At 45.0% G+C, this 15,627-nt stretch overlaps 1 protein-coding gene across 3 annotated transcripts in view; it reads right to left on the bottom strand.

Annotated features, from left to right (window-relative positions):
• Positions 1-15,627, bottom strand: part of LOC144770405 (sacsin-like) — a 435,405-nt gene that overhangs the window by 396,684 nt on the left and 23,094 nt on the right. The window contains exon 1 of one of the 3 annotated variants that reach the window (XM_078654914.1): positions 4,772-4,829. The exons of the other annotated variants lie outside the window; for them this stretch is intronic. The gene's annotated coding sequence lies outside the window, so the exon portion shown is untranslated. Of the gene's footprint in view, positions 1-4,771; positions 4,830-15,627 lie in introns of those variants that run through there. 3 annotated transcript variants of the gene reach the window in all.

The raw sequence follows: 15,627 nt of genomic DNA, 5'->3' as shown, positions 1-15,627 counted from the left end.
TACTTGTCACAACAAATACAGTTAAGTGCAGAGGTTTGAAAAGGTGGATTCATGCTAGCCACACCATTTGTGTAGCACCACCTGAAAACCCTGACGAAGGTGACACAACAATAGATTCAGACTCTGAAGAAGAACCTGAAAGAAATCCAGATCTTGAAGATCGACAAGAAGGTCGACATATGGAAGATTCAAATGCGAATGAAGCATTGAATGAAGAAATTGAAGAGATTGTGATACAAGACTCTGAAAATGATGAAGATCTGCTAGAAAAAGAAGCAGATAAAGAGTCTGAACAAGAAGTAAATCAAGTTCAGGACGGTATTGAAAAGCAGATTGGAAGCTCTGGAAGAAGGAACGAAGATTCTGAAACTGGGAAGTTGGAGGTAATTGAAGAAGAAGACGAAGATGAATTACCAAGTACCAGCTATAAGGATGATGCTCCTAACAGAGTGAGGCTGCCGAGTAAAGAAGTACCTGAATCTAGAATTCAAATCTCAGAAAGCGAGACAGATGAAAGTCATGATGAATCGCAACTGAAACGTTCAAGGAAAAGAGCTTGGAGAGCAGAGTGTAATCAAACTGAACCAAAAAAGAAATTGACAAGAAAAGGAGATAATTGGCCTAATGAAAATGGATGCCTAAAATTCAAATTAGTAAACAGATCAAAAGAGCAAGTTAATGAGGTCTCAAGTCAAAAAGGAGACTTAGACAAGAAAAATCAAGCAGGAAAGAAGATAGAAGTGATTAGCAATAGAGCAAAGAGAGTAGCAAAGCCTAATCAAAAGTACAAGTCCCCTGAGTGGACGTATATAATCATCCCACCTGTGGTGGAGGTGAATAGTAGTAGTCAGGAAGATTTAGATGATACAAGTGACAATGATTAATTTTGTTTCCACATTAGGTTAAATCTGTATTTGGCATAAGGCTGAAGAAATTGTGTTAGGTGACACAAGGTCGAAGAAATTGTGTTAGTGGGAAAAACACATTGATGTAAGACATAAGGTCGAAGAAAAGCTGTTGGAAAGTAGGATTTTCTTTAAAAAAAAAATTTAAAAACAGGAGGGTGTATATTATTTAGTGATTTTTAAAAAAAATTAATTTTTGTTTTTTCTGAGAGGCTATTGTTTCAAAGTAAAGATGCCTTATACTAATAGCAATTCAAGATGTTCAATACTTAAGAGATGCTGTAAAATGTCTTCTATTTGTGTGATTTTATTAATTTTGGTTTGGTTAATTTTAGCTGTAATTTTTCCTTTTGGATTTGACAAAGAGACGTACAAAGCTAATATGACAAGTAAAGTTGCATTTAAACAAGATAATCATGATGTAGTTGGTAAAACTAACAGAGTTATTGATCACAAACCAGAGATCCATCAAGATAGATCTGTTGGTGATTTTTCTAGTAATACTTTTTCAAGGCTCTTATCTGAATATGTTAAAGTTATGGATGTGAAGGATTGCTACATTTGTGTGAAACTACCCGCTTCCGTTTCTGAAGGGGTCACCTATAATATGCTTCCCCTTACTTACGGAATAACATGTAGTGTAATAGCTAGTCTGTTTTATAAAACAGGTCGTTTGGAGTATTACTACTCTAACTACGACGACATTTTTGCTAATTTAAAAGTTGACAACAGCCTGAATAAACTGAAACATGCTAAGCAGATGAGGGAATTTTTCATAGTAACTAATGAACTTCAGGTTTCAGGTTTCAGGTTTCATAAGTCTTTATTTCGATTTTTATATCATAAAAGACAGTTTATACAGTAAAATTAGTGAAATACAAAAATAGTTAAAACGACAAATTTGCCTAAAACATTTCATCATTAAGAAAAACAATTAAACAATGTATTAATCAATTAAAGACCCAATATATGAAACCCTAAAAAAGGAAAAAGGAAAATAATTTGTTATGCTACCAATCAGGTGCCTGCCAATATCTGCGTGTGTCTGGCATGAATAATCCATGCCCACCCCAAATATTTGGCCACGCCTATTACCACCATTTCAGATGTATTAGTTCGTAACGCCCGCAAGGCTTCAGTACTTCCTTTAGTTTTCAATTTACAGAAAATAGGCCTAATCCATTTAGTTCGGGAGGTATGATATGCTGGACAGGCAAAGACAAAATGACCCAGACTCTCCCTTTGGTCAACACACCAGGGGCAAAACTCATTTGAGTGGCCCGTCCAATTTTTTGTAAAAGATCTCACTGGCAGGGACCCTACTCGAAATTGGTGATAAAGTTTTTTATCTAGAGTTTTGTGATGACGTCCCAGTAAGTCTCCAGGAGAGGGTCTAGTTTATGGGCCAAAAATCTGCCTGTCAAACTAGTACCCTCAGATTGCACGATAGAAGGGAGTTTAACAGATGCCCAGTAGAGTGCTTTAAATGCTTGCTTTGGCGGAAATATGGAGGAGCCTGGAGAGACCCATAGGTCGTTTAAACCCATCTCCTCCAAAATTAATTTAACCTCTCGTAGCCAAGGGATGTTACTAGAACCCGGTAATGATCTCACATCCAGCAATTCACTTGCAAACCGGCTTAGATCTGGAGACGTCCAGATCCTTCTCCACAGCGCCACTAGCCGATAACGCACCATCTCGTTTATCGGTTTGCAGCCCATGTCCAGCAAGAGGGGTTTGGTTGGTGTAGATTGTGGGAGACCTACCAGGTTCCGCAGAAACTTATTTTGTACTTTGACCAATGGCGAGAGGTCCTTATAGCCCAATAGGTCAGCCCCATACAAAATAGCAGAACTAATCTTGGCCTCATAAATCCTAAGTGCTGGTTTAACCCGTTTAGTTAGAGACAGTTTTTGTTCCCGGATTAAACAGCCTGTGAGGCGAGCAAATTTTAAGCGAAGTACATCAATCTGGGATTTCCAGCGGAGGCGATAGTCTAAGGTTACTCAAAGGTAAGTCATGGCCTCAACTTGCTCTAGACTAGCACCATTTAGCGTAACAAAACTTTTGATGGGGCGATTTTTTGTTAAGACCATAAATTTGGTCTTGCTCACGTTGATTTGCAGATCATTTAGCTTACAGAACTCCTCAAACCTGTTTAATGCCTTTTGCAACCCTCCACGTGTCTTGGAGAGGAGTAAAGTGTCATCTGCAAAAATGAGCATTGGAAATTTGGTCCCACCTAAGCATGGTGCATCCGTTGGGGTCTCCGCAAAAAATTTAACTACCTGATCGATAAACAATAAAAAAAGAGTCGGTGCCAAAACGCACCCTTGTCGGACACCTCGGGTTACAGGGAAACTATCCGTTACCTGTCCCTGATTGCCCCACCTTACCTTAGCAAAATTGTCCTCGTGTAATCTGAACACAAGGTCCAATAGATCCAACGGTAGTCCTAGGTTTCTCAGGACCTCCCACATCTTGGATCTTGGCACAAGGTCAAAGGCCGACCTCAGATCTATAAAGGCGGCATAGATGTTTCCGCCGCCCATCAGCACCACCTTCCAGTAAACCAGAGTAAGTCTGAATACCTGATCAATGGTGCTGATGCCTGATCTGAAGCCCGCCTGTAAAGGGGAAAGGACATTTTCCATCTCCATCCATCCCTGGATTCTCGCAAGGACCATCCTGGCAAAGATTTTTTGTAAAGAATCAATTAGACTGATGGGGCGGTAATTTCCCGGGGCCGAACAGTCCCCTTTTTTAAAAATTGGGAGAATTTCCGCCCCTTTCCAGGATTCAGGAATTCTTGCTCCTTTGGTAATTGCATTAGCAATCAAAGTTATATAGGGAACCCATAATTGGAGATTTGTTTTAAAGAGGTCCGCCGGAATAGAATCCATCCCTGGCGCTTTCCCCGATTGGACCTGCCTAAGAGCAGACTCAATGTCAGAGGTTGTAAAAATAAGCGAGTGACCAAGATTAGGATAGACAGGTGTCTGCATCTCTTCTCTAATAAAGGGTAACTAATGAACTTACTTATGAGTACGCTTTTAGAAATAATCTAACATGCAAGTTGAGATCGGAAGAGAAATTTTTCTTAAACATGGTTGAAGAGAGAAGAGCAATTTATAAAAGAAATGAAATTCTGAAACAAACCAAATCTAAGTTTTGGCAAATTGAGGATGAGAAGTTCAATGGTAGAAATGAGAATGTTGCTATTCACATAGATGAACCTGTTAGCGGAAAGCTTTGTATTAGAAGAGATAACACGCTTTTTGACAATTACTTTGTAGGTGCGAGTCAATGTGAGGACACTTATCAAATTTTGGGTGGTTGGGGATTCAAAGGTGGTAAAGATCCAATTTTCCCTGGAATTTATTTTGTATGTGGGGCCAAAGCATATTACAATCTCCCAGACCACTGGTATGGGACTTGTTTTGTTGGTTTAGTCTTTCCGAAGACATTTCATGTAGATAGAAATACAAAAGGTTCATTTGAAATTGGCAAACACCTGAATAGGTTCAAGAGGGAAAGTTTTTCAGAAATTTTGGGTGACATATTTGGTGCAGTAATACCTATGGTGGGTATAACCCTGAATGCAATCAAAATCAGAAAAATGTCCACAATTGTTGATAGGTTGTCTACTGATACTGCTAGTGGTTTCCAATTAGTTGAAACAGAACTTATTGCCATGAGATCAATGGTAATGCAGAATCGTCTTGCCCTTGACATTCTGCTAGCTCAAGAAGGAGAAGTCTGTGGAATTTTGCATGTCCAGCATTGCTGCACATATATCCCAGACAAGAGTCAAAACATTGAGATGTATATCAAAAACATTACAGAATTACATTCATAAATTGTACCTTTAGAAGATGAAGATTTTTCAGAACGTTTGAGCAAACGATTTGCAGCAATCAAAACCTGGTTTCAAGAGATTGGTAGTTCAATATTAGGCAAAGTACTGACTCCTTTATTAGTTATAGTCTTTGTAATACTTTTGTTAAAAATCAGTTGTATGTTACACAAGAGAAAGAAATATCTTAGGGAAAAGAAAAGAATATATAAACTTAGAAAAGAACAGGAAAAATAGAATTAGAAGAGTTTCGTAGAACCCAATGAGAGTAGCATACAAACAGCTGAGTCAAGAGTTTAGAAACACTAATATTGTGAATGTACAAAACATGTTCAAGGTTGAAAATTTTCTAAATTTTTTGGGTGTAGTTTGGTGATTTTGAAATCACCAGATGAGGGAGTTGATGGAGCGAGGTGCAGAACAAAATTTTGTTCAAACTCACAATGTTAAACTTCCATAATAAAATAACCGTATGAATAGGTTTGCGATGAAAAGTACTAATCAACGTAGTTTTAAAATGCATTACACGACACAAGGGACTAATTTATGTGCTCTTTGTTGCACTTGCAAGTACGATGAAAAATAATAAATTAATCTTGTCTTTTGTCTTTGTCAGTATTAAATGCGGCTGTATAACTAATCGCATGTGCTTATTTATGTGCTTATGTTATGTCTTTTCTGTGGCAAAAGCTCGTGGAGGAATACTGCGGCCTAAATGAAGATGGTAGATATTAATTTGCTGCCTTTTTGTGCTAAAGCTAGGTAACATAATTAATGGGTTAATAATTAGCAAAGGGGGGTGGGTAACAGAATGAGTTTCAATACTTTAATTAATTAATGTCTTGTGTTTGTTTGAATACTAGTTTTCCATGGGAGAGGCTTAAGGCCTAGCGCTTTAAAGATGGTGTTTAGAATCCTGTCCAGAGTGGAGCCCTGCACGTATTCGAAGTGGAAACTTTTACCACGTCGACAGTTGTCAAAGAAATACAGACAAAATGAAATATGCAGAACGTGCTTTTGGAGAGACAAATCCAAGGGCAGGAAGCGGCAAGTTTGCCAAGCTAAGGAAGTAACGGACTGTTACTCAATAAATGTTGCATTTCTGAGGAAGCCAAAAGTCGTGTATTAATTTGGATAATGGAGTTAAAGAAAAGGGCTCGATTTTGGTATGAAGACGTGATGACAAGTAATAGACTGACATCAGTCAGCCAATAAGGACACTGGATGGCAAAGAAAAATGTATTTCTTAGTGGAGATTAGTTAGTTAGAAAGGTATAAAACCTAGCCCCATGGGCAGGAGGGCGCCTCCTTGCTTCCTGATTCCTGAAGGGTGTGTCGTGCTGTTGGACTTTGGCGCACGTAAGGACAGCAGTCTTTAATGACTATTCTTTTAGGTGAAGCGAGTTTTAGACAGGGAAATAGATTAAGGGAATGGAAACTGTTTTTTTTACTTTAGTTCATGCTGAATGATTTGCTTCTAAATGTCGGTCTAATAAGTCCTTTCCTCAATAAAATGCTGATAATTTGCTAATAAATAAAGATTCTTATTTGAAAATGCTCTTTCTTTGAATAATAAAGTAAATAAAATTAGATTTTGAAACGACAAGCAGGTCTTGTTTATTCATGGTCTAGTTGCCATCAGTTGATCCATTTACCTTAGTGACTTAAATAAATGATTATTGTTTCAAACCATGGTTAGAAATGATAAACTGCAGTTGTATATAAATGTATAAATAGTTTTATGAATAGTTCTGATTAATTAGGTCACATGATTCAGCTGCCCAAAATTTGTCTTGTTAGTTTATGAGCCTTGTGAGAGATTTATGATTAATGGTGAGTATCATGGTGTTGGGTAGCGTTGTTGAGACAGATTTTCTATAGGATTCAAAAGGGGGTGGTGATGGACAGAGTATCTGAATTAAGCAGAACACTCCTACCCAGTCAAAAGATCAGGGCTTGATCCATCACCGTTTTTTAGCTCACTGCACCATCCCAGTTCAGAACCTGGCTACATGCACATTAGTCTGACCCTGGCCCAGTGCATCATGGGAACAGGGCAGACCAAACTACCATGCCAATTCTTTACTGGAAAGGAAACAAGCTTCCGGGGACCGGTTTCTGGCATTACAGCCGTCTTTGGCCCGGCTTGCTTGAATCCTGATGGTGCAGTGAGCAAGGGACTCACATCTGAGCATACCCTTCCACACTTGTGGTGGCCAAAACGATTCAAAAGGGGGTGGTGATGGACAGACTATCTGAATTAAGCAGAACACTCCTACCCAGTCAAAAGATCAGGGCTTGATCCATCACCGTTTTTTAGCTCACTGCACCATCCCAGTTCAGAACCTGGCTACATGCAAATTAGTCTGACCCTGGCCCAGTGCATCATGGGAACAGGGCAGACCAAACTACCAGGCCAATTCTTTACTGGAAAGGAAACAAGCTTCCGGGGACCGGTTTCTGGCATTACAGCCGTCTTCGGCCCGGCTTGCTTGAATCCTGATGGTGCAGTGAGCAAGGGACTCACATCTGAGCATACCGTTCCACACTTGTGGTGGCCAAAACAATTCAAAAGGGGGTGGTGATGGACAGAGTATCTGAATTAAGCAGAACACTCCTACAAAGTCAAAAGATCAGGGCTTTATCCATCACCGTTTTTTAGCTCACTGCACCATCCCAGTTCAGAACCTGGCTACATGCAAATTAGTCTGACCCTGGCCCAGTGCATCATGGGAACAGGGCAGACCAAACTACCAAGCCAATTCTTTACTGGAAAGGAAACAAGCTTCCGGGGACCGGATTCTGGCATTACAGCCCGCTTCGGCCCGGCTTGCTTGAATCCTGATGGTGCAGTGAGCAAGGGACTCACATCTGAGCATACCCTTCCACACTTGTGGTGGCCAAAGCGATTCAAAAGGGGGTGATGATGGACAGAGTATCTGAATTAAGCAGAACACTCCTACCAAGTCAAAAGATCAGGGCTTGATCCATCACCGTTTTTTAGCTCACTGCACCATCCCAGTTCAGAACCTGGCTACATGCAAATTAGTCTGACTCTGGCCCAGTGCATCATGGGAACAGGGCAGACCAAACTACCAAGCCAATTCTTTACTAGAAAGGAAACAAGCTTCCGGGGACCGGCTTCTGGCATTACAGCCGTCTTCGGCCCGGCTTGCTTGAATCCTGATGGTGCAGTGAGCAAGGGACTCACATCTGAGCATACCCTTCCACACTTGTGGTGGCCAAAACGATTCAAAAGGGGGTGGTGATGGACAGAGTATCTGAATTAAGCAGAACACTCCTACCCAGTCAAAAGATCAGGGCTTGATCCATCACCGTTTTTTAGCTCACTGCACCATCCCAGTTCAGAACCTGGCTACATGCAAATTAGTCTGACCCTGGCCCAGTGCATCATGGGAACAGGGCAGACCAAACTACCAAGCCAATTCTTTACTGGAAAGGAAACAAGCTTCCGGGGACCGGTTTCTGGCATTACAGCCGTCTTCGGCCCGGCTTGCTTGAATCCTGATGGTGCAGTGAGCAAGGGACTCACATCTGAGCATACCCTTCCACACTTGTGGTGGCCAAAACGATTCAAAAGGGGGTGGTGATGGACAGAGTATCTGAATTAAGCAGAACACTCCTACCCAGTCAAAAGATCAGGGCTTGATCCATCACCGTTTTTTAGCTCACTGCACCATCCCAGTTCAGAACCTGGCTACATGCAAATTAGTCTGACCCTGGCCCAGTGCATCATGGGAACAGGGCAGACCAAACTACCAAGCCAATTCTTTACTGGAAATGAAACAAGCTTCCGGGGACCGGTTTCTGGCATTACAGCCGTCTTCGGCCCGGCTTGTTTGAATCCTGATGGTGCAGTGAGCAAGGGACTCACATCTGATCATACCCTTCCACACTTGTGGTGGCCATAACGATTCAAAAGGGGGTGGTGATGGACAGAGTATCTGAATTAAGCAGAACACTCCTACCCAGTCAAAAGATCAGGGCTTGATCCATCACCGTTTTTTAGCTCACTGCACCATCCCAGTTCAGAACCTGGCTACATGCAAATTAGTCTGACCCTGGCCCAGTGCATCATGGGAACAGGGCAGACCAAACTACCAAGCCAATTCTTTACTGGAAAGGAAACAAGCTTCCGGGGACCGGTTTCTGGCATTACAGCCGTCTTCGGCCCGGCTTGCTTGAATCCTGATGGTGCAATGAGCAAGGGACTCACATCTGAGCATACCCTTCCACACTTGTGGTGGCCAAAACGATTCAAAGGGGGGTGGTGATGGACAGAGTATCTGAATTAAGCAGAACACTCCTACCCAGTCAAAAGATCAGGGCTTGATCCATCACCGTTTTTTAGCTCACTGCACCATCCCAGTTCAGAACCTGGCTACATGCAAATTAGTCTGACCCTGGCCCAGTGCATCATGGGAACAGGGCAGACTAAACTACCAAGCCAATTCTTTACTGGAAAGGAAACAAGCTTCCGGGGACCGGTTTCTGGCATTACAGCCGTCTTCGGCCCGGCTTGCTTGAATCCTGATGGTGCAGTGAGCAAGGGACTCACATCTGAGCATACCCTTCCACACTTGTGGTGGCCAAAGCGATTCAAAAGGGGGTGGTGATGGACAGAGTATCTGAATTAAGCAGAACACTCCTACCAAGTCAAAAGATCAGGGCTTGATCCATCCCCGTTTTTTAGCTCACTGCACCATCCCAGTTCAGAACCTGGCTACATGCAAATTAGTCTGACCCTGGCCCAGTGCATCATGGGAACAGGGCAGACCAAACTACCAAGCCAATTCTTTACTGGAAAGGAAACAAGCTTCCGGGGACCGGTTTCTGGCATTACAGCCGTCTTCGGCCCGGCTTGCTTGAATCCTGATGGTGCAGTGAGCAAGGGACTCACATCTGAGCATACCCTTCCACACTTGTGGTGGCCAAAACTATTCAAAAGGGGGTGGTGATGGACAGAGTATCTGAATTAAGCAGAACACTCCTACCCAGTCAAAAGATCAGGGCTTGATCCATCACCGTTTTTTAGCTCACTGCACCATCCCAGTTCAGAACCTGGCTACATGCAAATTAGTCTGACCCTGGACCAGTGCATCATGGGAACAGGGCAGACCAAACTACCAAGCCAATTCTTTACTGGAAAGGAAACAAGCTTCCGGGGACCGGTTTCTGGCATTACAGCCGTCTTCGGCCCGGCTTGCTTGAATCTTGATGGTGCAGTGAGCAAGGGACTCACATCTGAGCATACCCTTCCACACTTGTGGTGTCCAAAACGATTCAAAAGGGGGTGGTGATGGACAGAGTATCTGAATTAAGCAGAACACTCCTACCCAGTCAAAAGATCACGGCTTGATCCATCACCGTTTTTTAGCTCACTGTACCATCCCAGTTCAGAACCTGGCTACATGCAAATTAGTCTGACCCAGGCCCAGTGCATCATGGGAACAGGGCAGACCAAACTACCAAGCCAATTCTTTACTGGAAAGGAAACAAGCTTCCGGGGACCGGTTTCTGGCATTACAGCCGTCTTCGGCCCGGCTTGCTTGAATCCTGATGGTGCAGTGAGCAAGGGACTCACATCTGAGCATACCCTTCCACACTTGTGGTGGCCAAAACGATTCAAAAGGGGGTGGTGATGGACAGAGTATCTGAATTAAGCAGAACACTCCTACCCAGTCAAAAGATCAGGGCTTGATCCATCACCGTTTTTTAGCTCACTGCACCATCCCAGTTCAGAACCTGGCTACATGCAAATTAGTCTGACCCTGGCCCAGTGCATCATGGGAACAGGGCAGACCAAACTACCAAGCCAATTCTTTACTGGAAAGGAAACAAGCTTCCGGGGACCGGTTTCTGGCATTACAGCCGTCTTCGGCCCGGCTTGCTTGAATCCTGATGGTGCAGTGAGCAAGGGACTCACATCTGAGCATACCCTTCCACACTTGTGGTGGCCAAAGCGATTCAAAAGGGGGTGGTGATGGACAGAGTATCTGAATTAAGCAGAACACTCCTACCAAGTCAAAAGATCAGGGCTTGATCCATCACCGTTTTTTAGCTCACTGCACCATCCCAGTTCAGAACCTGGCTACATGCAAATTAGTCTGACCCTGGCCCAGTGCATCATGGGAACAGGGCAGACCAAACTACCAAGCCAATTCTTTACTGGAAAGGAAACAAGCTTCCGGGGACCGGTTTCTGGCATTACAGCCGTCTTCGGCCCGGCTTGCTTGAATCCTGATGGTGCAGTGAGCAAGGGACTCACATCTGAGCATACCCTTCCACACTTGTGGTGGCCAAAACGATTCAAAAGGGGGTGGTGATGGACAGAGTATCTGAATTAAGCAGAACACTCCTACCCAGTCAAAAGATCAGGGCTTGATCCATCACCGTTTTTTAGCTCACTGCACCATCCCAGTTCAGAACCTGGCTACATGCAAACTAGTCTGACCCTGGCCCAGTGCATCATGGGAACAGGGCAGACCATACTACCAAGCCAATTCTTTACTAGAAAGGAAACAAGCTTCCGGGGACCGGTTTCTGGCATTACAGCCGTCTTCGGCCCGGCTTGCTTGAATCCTGATGGTGCAGTGAGCAAGGGACTCACATCTGAGCATACCCTTCCACACTTGTGGTGGCCAAAGCGATTCAAAAGGGGGTGGTGATGGACAGAGTATCTGAATTAAGCAGAACACTCCTACCAAGTCAAAAGATCAGGGCTTGATCCATCACCGTTTTTTAGCTCACTGCACCATCCCAGTTCAGAACCTGGCTACATGCAAATTAGTCTGACCCTGGCCCAGTGCATCATGGGAACAGGGCAGACCAAACTACCAAGCCAATTCTTTACTGGAAAGGAAACAAGCTTCCGGGGACCGGTTTCTGGCATTACAGCCGTCTTCGGCCCGGCTTGCTTGAATCCTGATGGTGCAGTGAGCAAGGGACTCACATCTGAGCATACCCTTCCACACTTGTGGTGGCCAAAACGATTCAAAAGGGGGTGGTGATGGACAGAGTATCTGAATTAAGCAGAACACTCCTACCCAGTCAAAAGATCAGGGCTTGATCCATCACCGTTTTTTAGCTCACTGCACCATCCCAGTTCAGAACCTGGCTACATGCAAATTAGTCTGACCATGGCCCAGTGCATCATGGGAACAGGGCAAACCAAACTACCAAGCCAATTCTTTACTGGAAAGGAAACAAGCTTCCGAGGACCGGTTTCTGGCATTACAGCCGTCTTCGTCCCGGCTTGCTTGAATCCTGATGGTGCAGTGAGCAAGGGACTCACATCTGAGCATACCCTTCCACACTTGTGGTGGCCAAAACGATTCAAAAGAGGGTGGTGATGGACAGAGTATCTGAATTAAGCAGAACACTCATACCCAGTCAAAAGATCAGGGCTTGATCCATCACCGTTTTTTAGCTCACTGCACCATCCCAGTTCAGAACATGGCTACATGCAAATTAGTCTGACCCTGGCCCAGTGCATCATGGGAACAGGGCAGACCAAACTACCAAGCCAATTCTTTACTGGAAAGGAAACAAGCTTCCGGGGACTGGGTATGAGTGTTCTGTTTAACTCAGATGCTCTGTCCATCACCACCCCCTTTTTCTGAATCGTTTTGGCCACTATAGGAGTGGCAGGGTATGCTCAGACATGAGTCCCTTGCTCACTGCACCATCAGGATTCAAGCAAGCCGGGCCGAAGACGGCTGCAATGCCAGAAACCGGTCCCCGGAAGCTTGTTTCCTTTCCAGTAAAGAATTGGCTTGGTAGTTTGGTCTGCCCTGTTCCCATGATGCACTGGACCAGGGACAGACTAATTTGCATGTAGCCAGGTTCTGAACTGGGTTGGTGCAGTGAGCTAAAAAAAAAGGTGATGGATCAAGCCCTGATCTTTTGACTGGGTATGAGTGTTCTGTTTAACTCAGATGCTCTGTCCATCACCACCCCCTTTTTCTGAATAGATTTTCTATAGGGGCGCTGGATCAGGTGCATTGCTTGTAATGGTCCCGCCTTTGGGTGCTTAGTTTCCTCCCATCTGATTTCACTGATTGTTCCTTTTGGTTGGCCATCCAACTTGTTCACAGTTCCTCCTAGTCGGCCATCCCAACAGTAGCACATGGGGATGTTTTATTTTATCGGATTCCTGCCATTTTTCGTCATGCATTTACATTCTATTTTTAAGTCACAACACTGAACCCTTCTCCCCAGGTCAGAAGTCAGCAGCTCTGGAGATTAGGCCACAGCCCGTCTCCTTCTGGGCATAGGGGTCATTCAGTGTGTTTGGCTGCAACTTTACATTTTTTTCTCATTTGTTATTCACTGGTGTGAACAGGACACGGTAAATTCCTGTGGTTGCAAAGCCTGCTGAGACTTAGATAACGTCTGCAAAGTTGTGTATATATTTTTTTAATTTCCATGAGAATTTAGTGAATTTACATGAAATTGTAGTTGTAGAGAAGAATGTGGTTTCATAGTATCTTGTATGACATTTGCCAAAGAGCATGCACGTTGTGTACATCGGTCTTGCGGAGAACCGGAGACTGGTTTGAGAATTTCACAGCAGGTACTGAGCCAGTGGGAGAAGTGGGCGGGATCGGAAGGGCATGGCGTGCCCCTACTTTGTAAAATTATTTCAGTCTGTTCCCCTACTTCTTTCTTTCAAAAAAGCATCCCGGACGGCAAGAATAGTCCAACATAAAAACGATAACTTTTTCTTTTAGCTTAAAGTCAGGGGCGGCTCGCACCTCTCTGTTGAACTCCAGAGGCTGCAGTAGCCCCTCCCTGAGCTCTCACAGACTGTGGCAGGCCTATTGTCATTCCGATTGAGGCTGATTATCCCCTTTCGAATGACAATGCGCCGTCTTCTGCCTTTAGCATATCATGCTGAGTTAGTGATTATTGAGGAGCTTTCCCCAGACAGAGTACTGTGGGAACTTATGCCACCATATGAAATTTTTCAATGTTATACACAGAGTCAACTGGGCAGGAGCAATGAAGGGACAGAAGAGGAGACAGGAAAGGAGAGTTGACTGGGCAGGAGAAGTTATGGGCAGGAGAAGTGACGGGCCAGGAGAAATGACAGGGCTGGAGAAGTGACAGGGCAGGAGAAGTGAAGGGGTAGGGAGAAGTGACAGGGAAGAAGAGGCAACGGGGATGGAGAGGTGATGGGGCAGGAGAGGTGATGAGACAGGAGAGGTGACTGTGCAGGAGAAGTAACACTGGGACATTGTGCAACTTTCGCCCAATTTCGCTTCTCCCCTATCTGGCCAAAATCCTCGATGCCTTTGTGGCAAACTGCCTAAGCAACTTTGTAGAATCCACCCACTACCTTGACCCCCACCAAGCCGGCTTTAGGCCTCAGCACTCCACTGACTCCATTGTCCTGGCCGTCCATGATGAACTCAGAAAGGGAGCCAATCAGAATATCTCGCAGGCATTGGTGCTCCTGGACTTATCGGCGGCGTTTGACACCGTCGACCATGCTGTTCTCCTCGATCGAGTCAAGAGCGCCGGCATCCGGGGCCCACCGCTGAGATGGATCACCTCCTTTCTCCAAGACAGATACCAAGCCATCTGTCTTCCCCCCTTCACTTCGGAAGGGAAACGATTCACCTGTGGTGTCCCCCAGGGCTCCTCCCTTTCTCCCCTCTTGTTCAACCTGTATCTCTTTCCCCTGATCTCTGAACTACAGAAAAGATCAGTGGTTATCTTCAACTATGCCGATGACCTACAGCTCATTTTTAACTTTGATTCCTCCCCCTCCTCCGTTGAGAACTTCCAATCCACCATGATCTTTATCAGCACATGGATGAACGCAAACCAGCTCAAGCTTAACCCCGATAAGACTGAGCTGGTTCTCACGGGGCCCCGAGGCAACCCCTGGAACTCCACTTTCTGGCCCCTTTCCCCTTGGTCCCCCCCCCCTTCCCCAGCCAACTCGGTCAAGAGCCTAGGCATCACAATTAGCAACGACCTCTCCATGAGAGCCCAAATTAACTCAGTAGTCTCCGCATGCTTCTTCCATCTGCGCCGCATTAGGAAAATTAGCAGACTAATGTCGCATGAAGCTCTCGTTCAGGTCACCTTGGGACTGGTCATGTCCGGCATTGACTACGCAAATTCTCTATATGCCGGTATACCTGCGTACCAATCTCACCAAATCCAGCTCATTCAGAACCAGGCAGCCAGGCTCATTCATTCATGGCCAGCCCAAGTTCAGTCACACCAAACCCCTCCTCAGGAGCCTCCACTGGCTCCCAGTGGCCCAGCGCAGCCTTTTTAAATTAGGCTGCCTGATCCACAAAGCCCTCTCTTCCCAGGGACCCTCCTTCATTTCCTCCCTATTGCACCGCTATATCCCCTCCCACTCCCTCCGTTCCATTGGTTCCAATCTCCTGTCCCCTTGCTCCTTCAGACGCAAGGGGCATGGTGGCATGAGATTCGCCTCCCAAGCACCTCTCTTCTGGAACTCTCTTCCCCCTGAACTCCGACTTCTCTCCGCCTATGTCCATTTCAGGAAGTCTCTTAAGACCTGGCTTTTCACCCTTGCCTACGACTAGCTTCCACACTCTCGTGCCCCTCAGCCCCTCCACTTAAGCGCCAAGAAACCACTGGTGAAGGTGCGCTCTATAAATCCTCTTTATCATATCATTATCATATCATATCAAGTAACGGGCAGGAGAAGTGACCAGGCAGGAAAAGCGACGGGCAGGAGAGGTGACGGGTCAGGAGCAGTGACAGGACAGGAGAGGCAACAGGAAAGGAGAGGTGACAGGGCAGGAGTGGTGATTAGGCATATGCAGGAGAGGTAACCAGGCAGGAGCGGTGAACGGA

This window comes from Lissotriton helveticus, chromosome 7 (assembly GCF_964261635.1).
Source record: "Lissotriton helveticus chromosome 7, aLisHel1.1, whole genome shotgun sequence".
Lineage (NCBI taxonomy): Eukaryota > Metazoa > Chordata > Amphibia > Caudata > Salamandridae > Lissotriton > Lissotriton helveticus.
Note: the sequence above shows the minus strand (reverse complement) of the source record. Positions and strands in the feature narration are given on the sequence as shown.